We start from the raw sequence: 21,599 nt of genomic DNA on the forward strand, positions 1-21,599 counted from the left end.
TAAATTAGAACAGAGCTGCACCTTTACTAGAAACTCAACTTGAATCCAAATCTGCTTGTGACTTTTGTGAAAGTTTGGTAACATTTCCTTTTAACGTTCCCCATCAGCCTCTGCGTTGGATATTTTCAGCCAGAAGCTGAAATATCAGATTTCTCAGGAGGCCAGAGTTGTATATTTAAACACCTGTTGGTAACCAGACAGTGCTGGGAGTCCAGCTACAAAAGCTGTTCTAGTGACTTTCCCAGGTAGGTTTCTAGAACAAAGCAGTTGAGGCAGATGGTAAAACCCCAAGATTTTTAGATTCTTCCCAATGCAGAAAGCACCTGAAATAGCTAAGACAAACTTCCGGAAATTGTTCCCCGGGTCCCTCCTGCAGTTCAGCAGCATGAAGTATTCTAGCTTTACAGTTAACTTCCCATTAACTCCTTGGCTAACCTGTCGCTAGTCCAAGTCCCCCTCTCCGTCAATCATTCCTTCCTTCAACCCCACAAGGCCTTGTCTATACAAGCAGGCTGCACTGGCAGAATTTTCTTTACATTGGTGGGCACAGCCACATTTCCTCCCATCAGCTGTTCCCTGAACTCCCATCCATCGAATGGATGTCTGGACTCTGTGGATGGAGCAGCCAGCCTGGTTTTTACTTATTAATGTATTCCTAACGTCAAACTGTTCTTTCATCCCTGACAACAATTCTGGGAAGTCTGGGCCTGCTTTTCACAGCTCTCAGACAGCCTCGATGCACAGCCACTTCCTCTGTCCTGGAAGCAGCAACCTGTGAAATCTGGGATTCTCCAGCCAGAGTGTCACGAATTTGATATTGGGTCAAATTTGATCCTTTTCACTTCTGGGAGAAATTGTCTTTCAGTTTTGTGAAAGCCAGCCCGGAACCTAGAGGCCAGACAAGGCCCATCGTTCAGTGTCAACTGGACATCAAGCACCCCACAAGGTAAGACCTACAGCTTCATTTAATAATAATTTACTATTAAATGTTCCTTCCCCCCACTCCTCGGAGCTCTTCCCAGCCCAGTACAAGCTGCACACAAACAGGCTTTCCCAGGACCCAATATTCAATAATAGGAATGTCTCAGGTTGAGACAGTGCCTTTCATCCTGATGGCTCCCTGTGCACACGGGTTCATCCACTACTTAAACCATGCTGTCTCTGGATGGAAGATGGGACCACAGGCCAACAGCTGGGGCACAGCAGAGCAGCTCTGTGTCCAGTGGAGCTCTACATACCACTACAGAACCACAGAAGGGCTAAATGGCTCATTGGATGTGTGTCCGGGCTGCTTTTCTGGCCCGTTGCAATGAAAATGACCCTCTTTGGATGCACCATCATGGTTGTTGAAATTGTCCCCTACCCAGAGCACTAGCAGTCTCTGATGGCGAGTCCTTGTATTTACATGGTGCATTGCCCTTGTTCTGGCTCTCTGCCCAGGAGAGAATTTCATCCTTTATGTATTCCCATGGGGCCTCCAACCTTTCGAAAACTCATTGTCTAGACAGAGAGGACAGGAGCTCAATGATTCACCTCTCCTCTGATAGCTTCTACACCATCAACTTCTTGAAGCATACCTGGACCCAGGGCCAAAATCAGCCGCTGGCACTGGAAGGAGGGTTTCCAGAGCTGGGGCACAGGCCCCCACACTCCCCTCCCTTTCTGTAGATACTCTCCTAGTTTGTAATACGTTCTCTGACCCGAGCGGGGACTGGGAAGGCAGAAGGGACCCACGCCCAGGTCCTGCCCCCAAAGTACATGCCATGCTGTTCAAAGGCAAAGCGAATGAAAGCGAGTTTTGATGAATAGGCTGGGGGTGGGGAAGGCAGCAGAATTCCATTCCCCGTTCGCAAGAGGCTCAGTCTCAGCACCAGGGGGAGATTTATGGGGTGTGAAGGCAAATTTGAATTTCACATCAGGCCCAGGACTGCACTGCCGTTGCGGGGATCTGCCACATCAGGCTGCTCCAGGGAAGCAATCTCGCTAATGAGACATGAACAGAAGAAAATGGCTCCATTCCCATTCCTCATGGCCCCAGGAGGCTCCATTCTTGTACCAGCTGTTTGCAGCATGAATCATTCATTAATATTACATAAACAGGAAGCAGTGGGTGGGATCTGACACCAGTATCTGCACGGGGAGGAGAGAGAAGGGGGTGGGGGTGGGACTATGAAGGCATGCTTAGATGCCAGTGGCCACAGGGGTGTTGGCTCTCCTCCTTGTTTCCAGCCACTGACTAGCATTAAGAAAAGTTAAAAAGCATTAAATATGTTCTTAACGTTACTCTTGGCCAAATGAGCAATGCTGTGGCTGCCCCGTGGACGTTCATGGGGGAAGGGTGGCCTGTCTGACACCAATGGGACAGGAGGTGGGTCCACAAGATAAGACGTGGTCCAGACTATTAAAAAGTTTGGGCCTGAAGTATCTGAGGTGCTGAGCTCCCGTCGCTCCCTTTGCAGGCATTAGTGTTTGCACTCTCTGAAAACCAGACCTTTAAATGCGTATCTGTCTGCAGGGGAGTTTATATTCAGCAGCCAGTGCTTTAATATCACTTAGGATAAAAGGTGTCAATGGGGCCATTTAGCATTCTCTGGAAATAAGGTGAAGCAAGATGTTAGTAAACAAGAATTCCTTTGGCAGCACTTGAGTAACATATGGGCTCCGTGCATAATGCACCTTGAAATAGCTTTGGTTGGTTAGCAGAGTGACTTTGGGATGCAACGCCCATTGCACGGCAGCAGCCAAGAAGTCCTGCACTAGAAGAAATCTAATGCCAGCCTTGTGCTGACTTCTCTGCACGGGGAATGAGGTGGAGCAAATATGCACTGTCCTCTGGGCATGAAAAGGGAGAAGAGATCCTTCCCGACAGAAGAGGCTTCTGTTTTCATTCTGACACCAACGGCTAATGAGCTAGTTCAAATCAGTGTTTAATAATAAAGAATAATGGTAAAAATAAACCACAATATAAATAATACTTTGTATCTAGAATCATAGAATATCAGAGGTGGAAGGGACCTCAGGAGTTCATCTACCCAATGTCTTTCACCTCAGGTCTCAAGGTGCTTAGTAAATAGGAGTTAATATTCATACTAGCCTTGTGAGGCAGACAAATATTCCTACCCTAATTTTACAGATGAGGACATTGAGATACTAAGAGGTTAAATGACTTGCTGAAGGGGAAATAGAAAATCAGCGGCAAAGGCAGGAGCAATCTGATTTGTAGTCTCTTTGACTTCATCTCTCACAGAGAGCACAGAAAGTTTTCTTTAGTTTCTATTTGGAGACAAACACCTTTCCAACCTTTTGGAAAGAATGGGATTTTGCCAGGACAATAATTATCTTAGGCTTTGTCTATCCTGGGGATTTTCCCTTTGACAGGGTGAAAGCCACGCTAAAAGCAATATTCTTCCTCTATTCCAAAAACTGAAAGCATAGTATCAAAATAGGAACCAGACTTAATGGGAATCAGGCCTGGGATCTTCAGCAAACAGAGCTTGTAGCCAGGGGCGCTGGAACAATTTGTATAGGAGAGGCGCTGAGAACCATTGAACCAAACTGTAAACCCCTGTATATACAGGAAACCACTTCAAGTCAGGGGGTGCCGCTTCCACCCCACCCCCCCGCACCTCTTGTTCCAGCACCTATTCTTACAGTTCAGTGATCCTGGCTGTGGCTTAATGCAGATCCACAAAATACCACCTTGTGATAAATGATGCTTAATCATACCCTGCTAATTACAGGCTCTATCCTAATATGTGTGTGTCAAAGAATCAGCTTTGATTTGGCACCACAAGACTTGCACATTTCCCAAGTGGAGAAGTTTGCTTGAGTGTGACCACACTGGCATTAGTTGTAATTACTTATGGTCTGATTCTACCATACTTGTCACCCGTTCTGTGGACATCAGCAGGGCCGTTTGCTCTGTGAGGTACAACTCACTGTGACTAAAGGCACCAGAAACCATCCCAAGTTGAGCATGGCAGAACAGGGTCTTCAAGAAATTTATTCCTCTTATATCACTTCTAGTCTCCCTTAACTGCACTTCACCTAGCACTAAGGGCCTTTCATAGAATCATAGAATATCAGGGGTGGAAGGGACCTCAGGAGGTCATCTAGTCCAACCCCCTGCTCGAAGCAGGACCAATTCCCAGTTAAATCATCCCAGCCAGGGCTTTGTCAAGCCTGACCTTAAAAACCTCTAAGGAAGGAGATTCTACCACCTCCCTAGGTAACGCATTCCAGTGTTTCACCACCCTCATAGTGAAAAAGTTTTTCCTAATATCCAATCTAAATCTCCCCCCCTGCAACTTGAGACCATTACTCCTCGTTCTGTCATCTGCTACCATTGAGAACAGTCTAGAGCCATCCTCTTTGGAACCCCCTTTCAGGTCGTTGAAAGCAGCTATCAAATCCCCCCTCATTCTTCTCTTCTGCAGACTAAACAATCCCAGCTCCCTCAGCCTCTCCTCATAAGTCAAATGCATTTTCTGCATACTTGGAATGAAAGATAGGTGCTATGGGACTCTACATTCAGTCATATCAGGAAAGCTCTTAGCCTTTGCTCCTTGAAACTCAAATGTATTTCTCTCACCACACGTGGCTTTTCTTCACTGGTTATTACTGGTACCAGGAAAGCTGAAGTAATGCAGGTGAGCTGCTGGACAACTGTATTCATGCTACGAGTTATTACTATTATTGGTTTCAGAGGAGCAGCCGTGTTAGTCTGTATCCGCAAAAAGAACAGGAGGACGTGTGGCCCCTTAGAGACAAAACACATTTATTTGAGCCTGAGCTTTTGAGACCTTGCATCCGATGGCGGGAGCTGTAGCTCACGAAAGCTCAGGCTCAAATAAATGGGTTCGTCTCTAAGGGGCCCCACGTCCTCCTGTCCTTCTTACTATTATTGGAACTCATGCAGCATCTTTCTAGAGTTTGGTCTGCATCATAATACAGCCTAGGCCAGCCGTACCTGGTGGCCGGGAATGGGTCAGTCTCCACAAAGCAAACTCACAGACATTCTCCTTGCTAACATCCCCTGTGATCTTGCTGAATTTAAACTGCCCTGTGCCACTTTAAGGCAACTTCCAGCACTTACTCAGCAGCTCAGTGGAGGTCTTGGAGACCGTGGCAGCTACAGGGGTCAGATGAACCATTGCAAAGCGTTTGCTGCACTACATGCCAGGCCCAAGCTGTCTTCTTCTTTGCCCTCAAGCACCAATTGTCTTTATGTTCTTCACCCTCCCCCCATCTTCTGCAGACCTGAAGATCCTTTTTTTTTTATTATTTCATTTGCAAAACTGCACGCTGCCATGTACCAGCTATACCATTCCAATGTTCATTGCTCGGGGAAGTGTGGGCTCTTCCCTGTTACGGTTTTATTTGCTGTTTGTATCACAATAGCACCCAAGATCAGGGCCCCACTGAGCCAGGCTCTGAACAGCCACATGGTAAGAGACAGTCCCTGTCCAAAAGATCTTACAGTCTAAAGAGATCAGACAGACAAAGGCTGGGAAGGAGGCAAGTGACTTGTCAAGGTCAGACAATGGGTCAGCGGCAGAGCTCAACTCCCAGCCCAGTGGTCTCTCCACTAGACCGAGCCTATGAAACAGACAGTGAAAATCCATCACTGCCCAAATCTTGCACAAAGCATCCCAGAATATTTTGGGAGGAGAGCATGAGGCATCCAATACATAAACACAACCTCAGACACCACAGTGGTGCAGGGGAATTCTTGTTTTCATATTTTATTGCCAGTGCTATTTTTCACCATCCTCGAGTTTGGAGTCTTTTTCATCCTCCACATAGACAGAGCACAGACAGCAGTTGTGCAAACTTCCCCCCATCATCTGGAGATGAAGGGATCCCCACTCAGGATGACCGAGGAGTTCAATCCCGATGACCCAGTCAATCTTCTACTTCTCTGCAGAGACCACCCACAAGGAACAGAGGAATTAATCCCCCTCTTCCTTTTTTTAATGACTGTATCACTTGCCCACTACATAACAGACAAAGAAATGATGTCCCACGAACAGTCACTCTCACACCACTGCCCTGAAATGACAAACAGCTCTGTGTCCCACTTCCTACCATCCAACCCATCCTGCCCTGAGTCAGGGCTGGAACCAGGCAATGAGCTAGAAGTGAGGGACTCTCTCTCATCTCCTTAGCAATCCCCTAAACCCTGCATACCCACAACCATTACAGCTCTTGAGTTGGGGGGAACTATGGAAAATGTCATTTGGGGATAATTTAATAGTGTAGGAAGAGAGTTCTTTTTGTTGTGAATATTTCAGCCATGTTGCAATCTCTTTTTCTGGCCCAGCTGAAGTAGCACCGTGAGGTATAATTAGAGAGTTTAAAAAGTATTTGTCATTATTATTTTATTATTTTGCTGCCGTTTCTATTATGTAAATGAGCCATGTATTCCCTTCTGCAGAGCGGGCTGCATAGCGATACGAGTCCCAGCTAGAACATTTGTTGCCAGGCTCTCGCTCTTGGGATGATCGACTACCAATGAAGGACTGTAAATACACTTCTTCAGCTCCTCATGCCACATAACCATGCCCTCCTGGTTAGTGGCTCACCTGCTCAGCCTGCTGGGGTGGGGTGGGCTGGCCGAACAGATCCCCAATGCACTTACTCCCACCCAGTGCACAGAAAGTATTAGACAGTCTGTGGCATGAAGCCTTTATGCTAAGGGAGTGCATTGCTTATAAAAACACTAATCCCGATACATCCTTTGGGTGATCATACAGCTGCAGCAGATAATTCAGTCAGAATTTCTTTGTAATTTAGCTTGAATGGCTGTCCTATCTCTGTAGTGTAAAATACTCCTCTATTCCCCCACACCCACACGCTTTGCTTGGATTCTGTATCTCCACAATTCACTTTTACGTAAGGGATTTTGTGGTTCCAAGCTGCCTTAAATGCCAGGTATAAATGCCATACAATGTATTAATATGGTATGGCCCTGTATGTGCTCTCGATCTCCTTGTCTAGGGCCTTATGCTGTGCCTATCACCCTGGTATCTGAGCATCTTAATATTTCACAGACAGTGCATCGAGCCTGATGGTCAGGGCTGAGGTGCAGACAGGAAGGCTCTGTTTCGGAACCAATATTCACCCTCAAAGACTGCATCCCACCACCTGCTCCATAGCAGCCTTCCAGCTTTTCTGCTGGGCTCTAGGACGGGACTAGCTTGACATACTGCAGAATTACAGCGGGGAGACAGACTAGGAACCCCAACAATTGGGAGCCTGGAACAGCAGAAGTAGGGTTGCCAGTTTTGGTTGGATGTATTCCTGGAGATTTAATCACACAACACTCTTTAAAGATTAATCTTTAATTCCTGGTGACTGCAGGCCAATCCTAGAGGGTTAGCAACCCTAAGCAGCAGGGAAGGAAACTTCACAGCCAGCCCAGGATCAAGAAATCAGCTGATTTTTAAAGAGGGCCCTTGTGCAATGAAAAGAGCAAAGCCAAATCCCCAAGCTCATCCCCATCTTTAGCCACTTCTCCTTCACGCAGCTTAAATTTTTAAATACTAAATCACCCACAAACACAAGACTATGCAAGCAAATCAGGACTTTTTGATACTAGCAGCCCCTTTCCCCAGCTTCTAGACACCAGTCCCTCTTTCCTCTCAGAGGGCAGCTCAGCTCCTATTTATGGTTCTGAGCCTAACCAGGCTCAGCTGCCCCTAATTTCATCCCAGCTGGGAAGCCTATCCCTAAGCAGGCTGAGACCTCCTGCTAGGATTGCCCCTAGAAGCACCACAGACTGTTACTCAGGTAGGCTGGACACTGCTGGGAGGAGGGCTGCAGGGGGCATGGGAGGAGCTGCTTGCCTGTAGGGAGTCTAGCACTGAAGTTCCAAAGGACGCATAACTCCACGCTGTTCAGTATTTGGGTTTGTGCCTTTCCCGGCTTTGTGCAGCCTGGAATCTCCCCCCTGGAGAAGCTGCTGTATTTTCCCATGTGAACAGTGCCCTCTGCCAAGTCAGCAAGGTCCGGAGCCCTCCTACCGCTTGATCTGTACCCCTGGCTAATGCGTATTCAGGGCATTACCGCTTGTGCTGCTTGGTCCTCATATTGCCAGGCCAGACAGTAAAGGGCTGCGATGCCCGGTGGCTCCTGCAGACAATGATGCCCCTTGAAGATGGTATGTAGGCAAGGGTCTCTTCATTGTCTCGGAGACACTGCTGGAATGAAGAATCCCTCTGGGGCTGCCCATGGCAGACTCTCTGGGTATGTCTACACCGCAGTGAAACACCTGCGGCTGGCTCCAATCAGGCTATAAAACCCGTGAGGAGAGAGGGTCCCAGAGCTGAGCCCAGAGGTCTACGCTGCAATGGTATAGCCCCACAGCCCAAGCTCCGAGAGCCCAAGTCAGTCGACTCAGGCCAGCCATAGATGTTTTATTGCAGTGTAGACACATCCTGTATCACAAATGCAGCACTGCGTTAACAAAAGCAAACAGGGGGCTAACCTGGCAGGAGCACTCTGGGCTGCTCCCTTCTGACGCCACACTCAGGTTGGTTTTGTAACTGTTAGGCTAGCTCAAGGGAGATCACAGATCCTCTGCGCATGGCTGCTAGCAGGAACCACAGCTCCAGCCACAATTCACTGTGGCAACTACAGCCTGCTGAAAACCTGTCTCTCTTAACTACAGGACAGTGACCAAACTAACAGGGTCTGCCTCTCTCTGCTCACCCAGAACACACACTGTGTGATAAACAGGCCTTGGAAGGTAAATACTCCGGGAGGACAACTGCCTCCTAGAGTCGCTGAGTGTAAGACCAAGAGATCATCTAGTCTGACCCCCTGTGTACTGCAGGCCAGTCGGTTTCACTCAGATAACCTTGTACTGAACCCAGTCGCTTGTAAATTGTCACCTTCTCTTAAAATTTGCTTAGCATCCGCAGAGTTTTATTAAGGAAAGTTTCTGTCTTCGTGGCCTGAATAAACCCTGCAATAGTTTCAAAAGTCACTTGTAGAAGCAATGTTCTTGCTCTCTCGCTCGTTCTCTCTTGCGCAGGCACATGCATGTGACTCGTGTGCACTGTCTCTCACACACACACGCAGAGACGTATGAAGAAAAACACTAAAGCAGAAGGGGGAACTGAATCACTCAGAATCAAGTGATTTGCCCGAGTCACTGGTAGAGTTGAGGATTGACCAGGTTTACCCTTCTTCTCTGCCCCCACAGAAAGGCTATGATATGGCCCCTGTAAAGGAATGATGGCACTCACCTCTCTAGTTCTGCCTCTGTTTATGAGCAGCAGCAGAGGAGAAAGGCATGGACTAGTGGGTGAATACAGGCCTGGGCACCAGGAGTGGTTGAACTGTAATCCTGCTTCACTGCCTCCTGCTGGTTTTTTGGGGGGCAAATTACCTAAGCCAGGGGTCTTCAAACTTCAATGTATCATGACCCCCTTCTGACAACAAAAATCACTACATGACCCCAAGACGGGGGACAGAAGCCTGAGCCAGCCTGAACCGCGCCGCCCTGCGTGGGGGAGCCAAAGCCAAAGCGCCACTGCCCCGGGCGGGATGTGGTGGGGCAAAGTTGAAGCCCAAGGGCTCCAGACCCAAGCAGGAGGCCTGTTACCTGAGCCCCGCCACCTCCCGGGGCTGAAGCCCTCAGGCTTTGGCCCTGAGCCCCAGCAAATCTAAGCCAGCCCTGGTGACCTCATTAAAATGGGGTTGCAACCCATTTTGGGGTCCCGACCCACAGTTTGAGAACCACTGACCTAAACCCTCTACCATTTCCCTATAATTGCCTACCCCCTCTGACAGGGGTTCTCTCGGGCACACACTTGTGCCTATATGTGGCTGGAGATTTGGGGGTGGAATACTTTTCCCTCAGGAAATGCCAGTTTGTTAAAAGCAAAACTTTTCTCAGAAATGTATCAATTTCAACAACATTTCATTTGGGGAGGGAAAAAACCCATACAAATGTTCCCTTCAGACAGTCTCAGAATGAAACACTTTGATTTTTTTTCATTTTCAAAATTCTGCCTTGTTTTTAAAGGAAATATCAAACATTTTGTTTTCAGTCCATTTCAGAGTGGAAAAAATGGTCAAACTCACAGAATTTACCATGAAATGGAAAGTCTGGTTGCTCCCTTGATCCACTCACACCTTTCCACTGTTAACTCTTTGGGGCAGGTTCTGGTGGTTTGGTCACATATCACCTCTTGCACACCACTGGGTATTCATATGTCTGCCTCTCTATATAATAACAGTAGTAAAATGGGGTGTTTTAAGACTTAATTAATGTTTGTACAACAGCCTTGAAAGGAAAGGCGCTCTATAAATGCTAAACATTATTGTTAAATAGATCCTTGTACCTTATTAGTCCTAGTTTACCTGTTTGAATCTGAACATTTCTACCACCACAGCTACCACTCGCGTCCATCATAACCAGGAGCCAAAGACTGCTCTTCTTTGCTCCTGTGTAAATCTGGAATAACTTCGTTGAAATTAATGGGGTGACTCAGTATGTAACCAGTGTAAATGAAAGCCAGTATATTATTATCTGGGCTTAGCATTTACAACCTATAGCAAATAGCTGATGTCTGTAACTTTCTCGGTGCCTTGAAGACTTAGACAGAGTGAGTGGCACTGGGGCAGATCCTTCCCACATGCCCTTGCTCACATCAGCTGGGATAAATGAAACATCCCCAGCACCAGACCTTAGTATTCGCCCAGGACCATTAGGAGAGAAACAATTAGCTAAGTAGACTGGCCACAGTCATTCAGGCATTGAATGAATTGGGAGGAGGGATAGCTCAGTGGTTTGAGCATTGCCCTGCTAAACCCAGGGTTGTGAGTTCAATCCTTGAGGGGGCCATTTAAGGATCCAGGGCAAAAATTGGGGCTTGGTCCTGCTTTGAGCAGGGGGTTGGACTAGATGAGGTCCCTTCCAACCCTGATATTCTATGATTCTATGAATGAACATAGTGGTCTGACAGTTCAGCCACTGTGAAGTCTTAATGCTTGTTTTAATAATAATCTTATAAAGCCCCTCTCTCCTGTCTCCTTACTGACACAGGGGTGTTCTTCTTCATATGCCACGAACACAAACAAACTCAATCTAAGGTAAAAGCTATTGGAACACTAGAAACACATAGAAATGGTGGATAATGCTGTGCAATCTAAACCTGGCAGCCAGCAAGCAAACATCCATCAGAAGTGGGTAATTGATGCTATCTGGGGCTAGTTTATTCCAATCAATATAGCACTCTCTTTACATCTACATTCTCCACAGCTCTCATGTGTTCTAGAGGTTTAGAAAATGTTATTATCCAGACCCCTAATTCCAACAAATTCCATTAGCCAGGCAAATGAAAATAACAAAAACAAAAATTACTGAAATTCTTATGGCTGAATTGCTTGTCGGGGTTTTATTTATTTATTTCTAATGGGATTTACAGTGCATACCATAGGCTCACTGGGCTTAAAAGCGGTTTGGAACAGGGGCCCTCTTGCATCAGTTTATGCAAACACTAAACAGTGATTATCTTAATCATTGTACAGCAAATGGCTTCTTGGAGGGCCAAGGCTCTTCTATGCTATTTGAATAAATCTCTTGCTCCCTCTCATCTATTTTAGCTTCAGATGCAAAATTTCAGGCATGTTCTGTAAGCTTTAAGCATTGCCACTAGGGGCTATTTAATGGCCATGGATTTTAACTAGGAGATTTGCAAACCTTTGGAATTTTTTCTTTAATCTTTTTTTTAAATAAACAAACAAACAAAAACAGGTTGGTTTTTTTTTCCAGAGTATGCTGCTAGCTAGAAGAGACTATCAAACAAGTTTACTAGCAGGAATGTTTGCTATAACATCATTATTTAATGCATCCGATGAAGTGAGCTGTAGCTCACGAAAGCTTATGCTCAAATAAATTGGTTAGTCTCTAAGGTGCCACAAGTCCTCCTTTTCTTTTTGCAGATACAGACTAACACAGCTGCTATTCTGAAACCTATCATTATTTAAGTGAATGCCGCAGAATAGTTCTGGGAAGCAAATTTATAATTTATATGCACACCAGAATCAACTGTCTAAGAGCTACACTCATCCAATCAGGGAAATAAAATGTGTCATGTGACTTCGGTGTTCAAGAAAAATTGCTCAAATTTCAATGTTCATACCGAAACAACTCTTGGTGAACTGTTTTGAAACAAGCCACAAAGCACAACTGATTGCATGAAGCTGGTTCAGATAAAGCTGGTTGCAACTGGTCTGTTATTTTTCATTAAAAAAAATTTTCATTCCATTTATTTTGCCAAAAAAAATTTCTCAATTAAAAATTTTAAAATTAATTTTAAAACTTTTCTTTCATTTTTTAAAAAACGTTCTTTTGTTTTGGTGAGAAAAAATCTGACTTTTCCATACTTTGAAAATCTTCCTTTTTATTTCCTCTGGACATAGAGGATGGGGAGGATGGGATTGGACAAAATGGGGGGGGGAACCCTACTTTTGCTCCCTTTTAAATTTTTTTCACCCCTAGAAAAGTGAAAGTGTTGCTCTGTTACTTTCTATCAATTAACAAGAGAAAGTTAAAAAGCAAGAGGAGTTACTTTACTGATTCAGCATTCAGAGGGCTTCCCTTGAGTCAGGAATGATTTAAGATCCCAAATCAGGAAAACACTTAAGCATGTGTGGATGCATTCCTGAAGTGGGGGCTTTACTGTCACAGCATCATGCTAAACAGAGGTGTCTTTCCTATGAGATATAAAATCAAGACTCTAACCACATCTAGACTTTAAATATCCCAAAACACTTCTTCCCTGTCTTTCAGATTAAGGAAGCTAGCCCTAGGGTCTTGGCCACATGACGTTTTGTTTAAATGCATTCTAGCTAACTGTGTTCATTCCATTGGATAGGATAGCCTTCACTACCTCATTGAAATGTCACAGTGTTGCTGTTTGCTGTTGAACAGTTGCCATGTTCCAGGTCAGAGGTGGCTGCATTTCATTGGTAGGTGAAGGAATTGCTGTACCCATGTCCTCAGGCCACGTCTACGCTACCCGCCGGATCGGCGGGTAGTGATCCATCTATCAGGGATCGATTTATTGTGTCTAGTGTAGACCTGATAAATCGATCCCCGATCGCTCTGCCATCGACGCCGGAACTCCACCATGGTGAGAGGCAGAAGCGGAGTTGATGGGGGAGTGGCGGCCGTCGATCCCGCACCGCGAGGATATGAAGTAAGTGATTCTAAGTCAATCTAAGATACGTCGACTTCAGCTACGCTATTCTCGTATCTTAGATCGATCCCCCCCCAGTGTAGACCAGGCCTCAGATAGTTTTAGTATGAAGCTTTTCAGTATAGAAGGTGCTATATAAATGTATCATTTAAACTCCAAAGAAACTGTATGTGAGTCTTCAAATAAGGATTATCCCCCACGTTTCCAGAGCTTCATGGAATGTAACTCGCTAGCTCCCACTGATTTAATGATCCTGTTAATTTTAATGGGCCAGCTGCCTTCCCACTAACTTTAATGTGAGTTGGGTGGCTAATAAAATGTGTGCAACTCTTTGAAAATTTAGGATTAAATATTTAGTTGAGTCCATATTTCATGTATTATGGTATTGACCTGTTTGTATCCACATTATGAAACCACAAATTCTGCAACATGAATTCATTGCACAGTTAAAATCCTTAAAGGCTAAACATAAAATAAACTTTGTACTTTATTTCTTCTAAAGTTCATTAGCATGAGGTTTACTGGAGCCCCCTGCCATGATCTAGCCCATTTTGGGATGGAAAACACAATGCCCAACCAGCACTGAAAGAGAGATCTTGATGGTCTGTATGATTGCCCTTGTAAGTCTCCTCTCTCTGTCTGCAAAATAAGCAGTGAGATGAATACATGCCAGTAAGTAAACCAAGCATATTACAAAAACCCTGTCGGCTCCAAGGTATGGTACTATGCCACATTGCCTAACGGTGCCCACCTGCTAACGCAGATTGCAATACCCAGCAGATGTGCCAGCCCCCCGTTTGCCTGAGAGATTGGAACAAAGACTTTCTTTCTCCCTCTACCTTTGCGAAGGTGTGTCCAGGGGCATTTCAGAAGCAGATGATACAGTAAGAGTTGGCTGTGGGCCAGGTCTCTACCTTCTGAGCTGATATTTCCTGAGAAAACGTATCCAGCCAAGCATAACAAGGGGGCCATGCATGCCAGGGCATTGACACAGATCCTGGAAGTGGGTTGGGAGGGCAGAGAGCGCACCAAATGGGCATGCAGTGTGATGGGTATGACTGGCTCAGAGACTAATTAATCTGGCCAAAGCTGCTAATGCCTAGCTGTGCCCCTCAAGCTTCTGTAAACAGGTGACACCTAGGGTCAGAGACTTCTGGGGTGCTGCACATGGTGAGGATGGAGGAGAACATCCTCAGACATCATCACATGGGCACAGTCTATTAGCAAGCTTACAGGAATGGGCAGACTGACTCCACAAGAATACTAACCTGCCCCATCTTATCAGAGCTTGATCCAAAGCCCATTGAAATCACTGGGAAGATTCTTGTTGAGTTCACTGGGCTTTGGATCAGGTCCTAACATCATTTCCCAGACGCCTCCCCAATGAACTGGACTCAGCCACCCCTGCAAGACTGACACTCTAGGACTCGGAGGGGCTGACTTATGCCACTGTATCTGGTTAACACTGATTTATAGCTGGGTGAATGAAAGGAGAATCTGTCCCTTCTCTCTTACACCTGCAGGGAAGCCAGTTTGGTTCCAGTATCAACACAGGAACTCGGTTAGTTATTATTATTGCTCGCTTTAATTAATTGATTTTGATGGGGTTTGGGATTCTACCACTAGCCGCTGCTTTGGAAGAGTGCAGAATCCTGAAGCTAAAAATCCCTCCAGCACATATTGAGAGTGCATTTTAAATAAAATAAAAGACTTACTTTTACTTACTTACATTTCAGACTTACTTCCAGTGAATTTCCCCTTGTTTTGCTGCACAAAACGTGGGGGAAAACCCCACACCTATAACTAAAATCCTGCTACTCAGTGCTGGAATAACAGTGGTGGGTATCCATGTTTAGTAGCAACCCACACAACCTCCCTGTGATGGGTTCGGTCACAGAGACTCCCCTCGAGACTGTTACTCAATGAGCTGAGATACCACTGAGAACAACCCTCCTGCCAGAACAGGCACCCTCCACTCCTGTCTTGCTGAGTTAGACACTCCAGTCAGCTCCAGCACAGATCCAGAGGTTGGGCCATGACTCTCTGCAGTTGACTGAAACTGAGATTCACTCAGCCCAGGGGCTTCTCAGTTAACAGGGACTTTCCCAGTGCCCAGCATTCAGCCTTTCTGGGAGCCTGAACCCCAGATAAATCTGTTGTACTCAATATAAAGCTTATACAGGGTAAATTCATAAATTGTTCTCCCTCTATAACACTGATAGAGAGATATGCACAGCTGGTTGCTCCCCCAAGTATTAATCACTTACTCTGGGTCTATTAATAAACAAAAGTGGTTTTATTAAGTATAAAATGTAGGATTTAAGTGGTGTCAAGTAATAACAGACAGAACAAAGTAAGTCACCAAGCAAAATAAAGCAAAAAAACGCAAGTCTAAGCCTAATACTTTAAGAAACTGATTACAGGTAATATCTCACCCTCAGAGATGTTCCAATAAGCTTCTTTCACAGACTAGACTCCTTCCTAGTTTGGGCCCAATCCTTTCCCCTGGTACAGTCCTTGTTAGTTCCAGCAGACATCTCAGGTGGGAAGCAGGGGTTTTCTCATGACTGGTAGCCCCCTTTGTCCTGCTCCACCCCTTTTTATAGCTTTGGCACAAGGCGGGAATCTTTTGTCTCTCTGGGTCCCCACCCCTCGTTCTAAATGGAAAAGTACCAGATTTAAGATGGATTTCATTATCAGGTGACATGGTCACATGCCACTGTAAGACCCCTAGTCTCCATTCCCCATGGGCTGGCCCACATGTACACAGGAAGGCTTTCAAGTAACTAGAGCCATTTACAACTGATTGTTTCTGAAGCACCCTTAATGGCTTCCACTTAATCTGTTTACATCAGTAATACAAGTTTATTCTCCTAACTCCAGACATAGAAATAATACATGCAAACAAATAGGATGAACACACTTGGTAGATTATAAGCTTTGTAATAATACCTTACAAGAGACCTTTTGCATAAAGCATATTCCAGTTACATCATATTCACATTCATAAGCATATTTTCATAAAGCATATGGAGTGCAACGTCACACTTCACAACACCTCTCTCTTCACAAGGGGAATTACAACATCTGTCTGAGACCTATTCCAATAAAAACAGACACATCGGGGAAACTGGAGTGGTATTGTGAAGACAGAAACACTGAGCAACAGTGGTCCCACCTGCATTCGCAATGGTAGTAAATACTTTCAATGAAGAGGTGAACCATACAACACATCCTGGTCCTGTTGAGACCTGGATGACCAAGGTCTTAAGGATATTGGGTCCATAAGCTGCATTTTGAATCCTTGGTAGTTCACCCACTTACACCACTGCAGCATCTGGCCGATCATCTCTAGAAAGCAAAATAAATTTAAGAAGCTTAAGAGTAAATGGATGGTAAGAAGAGTTGGCTGGAACATTATAAATATTTTCTGCTTTCATTTTGTTTGAAATTTTGGGAAATTTGGGGGATTTTCAACAAAGCAAACTGAAAGCAAAATGTTTGGTTTTCAGTTTTTTGAGTCCGCCTCCCTTCTCTTTTGTTTCCCTTTATTTACCACCAGAAGAAAGGGGATGTGGGGGGGGAAACAAAACCGAAAGTCAGAAATGATTTTTTTTCTGTTAAAATTTTCAATTTGTGCAAAAATTCATTTTTCCTAAGAAAAAATGTTAAAGCAAACAAAAAGTGAGAAACTGGTTGGTCACATTTTCAAATTATGCTGCTTGAATGCTCTTCCCCTTGCCTTCCAGGGCATGCGGTGGTGAACCCAAACATTTGGCGCTACATTCCTTTAAGCAGGAACATTTAGAAACATTTTTCTTCTGGTGTAAACTGGAATATGTAAAAATGCCTTTCATAGTCTAGTGGTATGCCTAAGGCAGCATCCTAATTAGTTCATCAATAACTCAGAGCAGCTGCTCAAAAAGAATTCAGCTGTTCAAAGATGGAAAAGTCCATTAACTTTATTGCATAGAATGTTGGACATGGTTTAGACAGAGGATCATTGCCAAATTATATCAACTACCAATACCAAATTGTGCCAAATGAAAAGAGTGCAGACAGGACAAGGCATTTTTTAAACTGTCATCACCCCTAAAGAGAAAGGAGGAGCCCTTTATCTCCTTTAATATTGCTATTGAAAAGTGACATGTCTGATGGCTGCTTTGGAGTCCATCACTTTGCTATACAAAGAGATGCCTGGGGTTTCTTTAAAGTCATTTTTACAAGGGATTTTTCATTCAGGCAGGCAACAAGTTTAAGGTCATAAAATGCTAACTGAAAATAATTTATGTTCCATACATGTGTCAGTGATGAGAAAACCTTGGGGTCTGGCTTTGTTTCAGATCAGCATCCAGAAGTCTAGATACATCCCTGATCCTTGCAGATCTGTGCGGGGAATCTCTCTGGAGATTCCCAGCACTTCTAGCTCTGGTCCCAGCCAGAATCCAGATGAACAACCATAGGCACAATGAGCAGTTTGGTGTGGTTTTAAAAGCTACTCAAACCTTTCAGCACTTCAGAAAAGCTCCTATTTGAAATTAGCCGTAAAGATGAGAGGAGGCATCTTAAGGCCTTTGACAAACGATATACAATTAAAGTAATAAATAATACAGCCTGCAACGGCAGGCTCATGTGATATGACTGAAACCAGCAAGGGAACATCACGCTGTAATTCAAATGGTGAACGAGCAGCAGTACCATCTGTAAGATCTCCCGGCAGCGAGACCACAGCAGCCCGCTGTGGCAATACAGTTAGGTACCCATGAGATGAACAGGCCAGTGCTTTGTGGGGACGAGCATAAAGAAGTGGTAAGACTGTGGGTCAGAATCCCACTCACTCCAGTTCTGTGCTTGCAGCGAGGACCAATGTCGCCTTAAGCCATCTTCATGTTCCCAGGGTTGCCAGTTCTCATGATTTCATCATGAGTCTCACAGTATTCGGTAAAAGCGGCAGAGTCCTGAGGCACCTTATAGACTAACAGACATCTTGGAGCATGAGCTGTCCTGGGCGAACACCCTCTGCGTCGGATGCACGCAGTGGAAATTTCCAGAGGCAGGTATAATTTATGCAAGCAAGAATCAGGCTAGGGATAAGGAGGTTAGCTCAATCAGGGAGGATGAGGCCCTCTTCTAGCAATTGAGGTGTGAACCCCAAGGGAGGGGAAATGGCTTTTGTAGTTGGCGAGCCAGTCACAGTCTGTGTTTACTCCTGAGCGGATGGGGTCAAATTTGCAAATGAACTGAAGGTCAGCAGTTTCTCTTTGAAGTCTGGCCCTGAAGGTTTTTGGCTGCAGTATGGCTGCCTTTACATCTGCTAGTGTGTGTCCAGGGAAGTTGCAGTGTTCTCCTACAGGTTTTTGTATCTTGCCATTTCTAATATCTGATTTGTGTCCATTTATCCTTTTAAGTAGGGACTGTCCAGTTTGGCCAATGTATAGAGCAGAGGGGCATTGCTGGCACACGATGGCGTATATTACATTGGTGGACGTGCAGGTGAATGAACCGGTAATGGTGTGGCTGATCTGGTTAGGTCCTGTGATGGTGTCGCTGGTGTAGATATGTGAGCAGAGTTGGCATCAAGGTTTGTTGCATGGATTGGTTCCTGAGTGAGTTACTATGGTGCAGTGTGTCGTTGCTGGTGAGAATATGCTTCAGGTTGGCAGGTTGTCTGTGGGCGAGGACTGGCCTGTCTCCCAAGGCCTGTGAAAGTGAGGGATTGTTGTCCAGGATGGGTTGTAGATCACTGATGATGCATTGGAGAAGTTTCAGCTGAGGACTGTATGTGATGGCCAGTGGAGTGCTGTTGGTTTCTTTCTCGGGCTTGGCTTGCAGGAGGAGGCTTCTGGGTACACGTCTGGCTCTGTTGATCTGTTTCCTTATTTCTTCGTGTGGGTATCGTAGTTTTGAGAATGCTTGGTGAAGATCTTGTTGGTGTTTGGTGTTGTTTTTTAAAGCCCGAGGGACTGTTATTACACATGTATCGCAGCTTTCATTAAAAACAAGTTTCTAGCCCTCATGGCTGCAGAGAAAAGCTTGAAAACGTGACCCCTAAAAACTCAAAAGCCAGAAGAACCCATTTTTAATTTTTTTTTTTTTATAAAAATCTCATGATTTTTAAGCCCATCCCATGACTTTGGGGTCTGACGCATTAATTGTTGAACACTTGGGACTGGCACTTCTGTACATTGCAGGGCTCAAGAAGCCCTCTGGGTTTAGATAAACTGAGAATAGCCTTAGTGCCATGAGCCTCCCTTTCCCCCAGTCCACTTCTACGCTGACTAGGGAGGCTTCCTACAGAGAATTGTTCCCAGGGAGCTGTTTCTACCCATTGTAAAGTGTTTTTGCGCTGCCTGTGTGTGAAGACAATGAGAAAGCTAGGCCCACGATTCCAAAATGCTTTAACAAGGTGAAAGAAAAATCTTAAATGTAAAATGGAACTAATTTACCATATGGAAATAAGACATAAAAATACTCAGAGGGGCAAAAGCCCACAAAACCCCATACACTTATAATCAAGTACAATGAGTAAATTATTACATTTTTTCACTAATTGTACGGTTTGAAAACATCCAGCAATATAATAAGTGATACAAAAGGCTTAATAGCTCTCAAGTTGGTGAGGAGAGAAAGAAAGTTATTCTTTATCTGCACATAAATGTGATAAACAATACACAGTAATAATTAGCAGCAATTATCTGGTATAGTGATTATCTCTGTTAATGACCTAGAAAATGAACCCATTTATCTAAGGGATCACAGAACATAATCTATAATGGGTACTCGTGATAGAATAGCACATTTAAGTGGGCTGGCTGCACATGCTCTGGGTCAGTGTCCCAGGAATAGCCTTATCTTCTGCTCAAGGTCTTGATCCTGAAAGTGATCAGCCAATGGGATTTGACTGATTTCTATGGGAGCTGATTGCCCCTCAGAAGCCTGATATCTACAAAGGAATATTTCAATAAGGGACCACTGAAAAACTCGATGCAGCACAAATTAATGGGTCATCCCCTATCTGCAAGATATTATAGGGCCTTCCAAAATGAGTCATGATTTTGGATGCCCAACTTAAAACACTCAAAAGGATCTGATTTTCAGAAGTGCCTAGCATCTGCCCTCTGGAACTTGGGCCTCTTTAAGGTGATTCGTGCTGGGTGCCCTAAATCACCAGTCACTTCTGAAAATTTAGCCTAGATCTCTTGAATCAAGAGAGAGACTCCCTCCTCATTAGAGGGTTGTCCGGCTACAGGGAGAGTGACTTACAGCTATCTGACCTCACTAGGGGAGCGCTGTGGCCACGCCAGTCTGGTGTTTCTGCCTGGTCATTGTCTCCAGGATATGTTTCCATGCACATCCTGGACTTGTGACTTGGGATACTCTTGCTATACATTTTACTTCCTGAATGTATTTTCCTAAATCAATCAGTGGTTCCACGGCTGCCTCTTAGGTACACATCACATGACCTGACCTTGCATCTTCTCACCTGAGAAATCCTTTCTTGTAACAAATCTCATAGAATCTTAGATTAGGGTTGGAAGAGACCTTAGGAGGTCATCTAGTCCAATCCCCATGCTCAAAGCAGGACCAACCCCAACTAAATCATCCCAGCCAGGGCTTTGTCAAACTGGGCCTCAAAAACCTGTAAGGAAGGAATCATAGAATATCAGGGTTGGAAGAGACCTCAGGAGGTCATCTAGTCCAATCCCCCTGCTCAAAGCAGGACCAGTCTCCAATTTCTGCCCCAGATCCCAAATGGCCCACTCAAAGATTGAACTCACAACCCTGGGTTTAGCAGGCCAATGCTCAAACCACTGAGCTATCCCTCCCCCCTGCCACCTCCTTAGGGAACCCATTCCAGTGCTTCACCACTCTCCTAGTGAAATAGTGTTTCCTAATATCCAACCTACACCTCCCCCACTGCAACTTGAGACCATTGCTGCTTCTTCTGTCATCTGCCACCACTGAGAACAGCTGAGCTCCATCCTCTTTTGAACCCCCTTTCGGGTAGTTGCAGGCTGCTATCAAATCCCCCCTCACTCTTCTCTTCTGCAAACTAAATAAGCCCAGTTCCCTCAGCCTCTCCTCATAAGTCATGTGCTCCAGCCCCCTGATCATTTTCATTGCCCTCCACTGGACTCTTTTCAATTTGTCCACATCCTTTCTGTAGTGGGGACCCCAAAACTGGATACAATACTCCAGATGTGGCCTCACCAGTGCCGAATAGAGGGGAATAATCACTTTCCTCGATCTGCTGGCAATGTTCCTACTAATGCAGCCTAATATGCCATTAGCGTTCTTGGCAACATGGGCACATTGTTGACCCATATCCAGCTTCTCATCCACTGTAATCCCCAGGTCCTTTTCTGCAGAACTGCTGCTTAGCCA

General features: G+C 45.1%; 1 protein-coding gene across 1 annotated transcript in view; it reads left to right on the forward strand.

Moving 5' to 3' along the window:
* GRIK3 (glutamate ionotropic receptor kainate type subunit 3) overlaps positions 1-21,599 on the forward strand; it is a 276,204-nt gene that overhangs the window by 243,903 nt on the left and 10,702 nt on the right. Inside the window, exon 14 of the transcript XR_012665519.1 lies at positions 866-946. The gene's annotated coding sequence lies outside the window, so the exon portion shown is untranslated. The remainder of the gene's footprint in view (positions 1-865; positions 947-21,599) is intronic.

This window comes from Caretta caretta, chromosome 19 (genome assembly GCF_965140235.1).
Source record: "Caretta caretta isolate rCarCar2 chromosome 19, rCarCar1.hap1, whole genome shotgun sequence".
Taxonomy (NCBI): Eukaryota; Metazoa; Chordata; order Testudines; family Cheloniidae; genus Caretta; species Caretta caretta.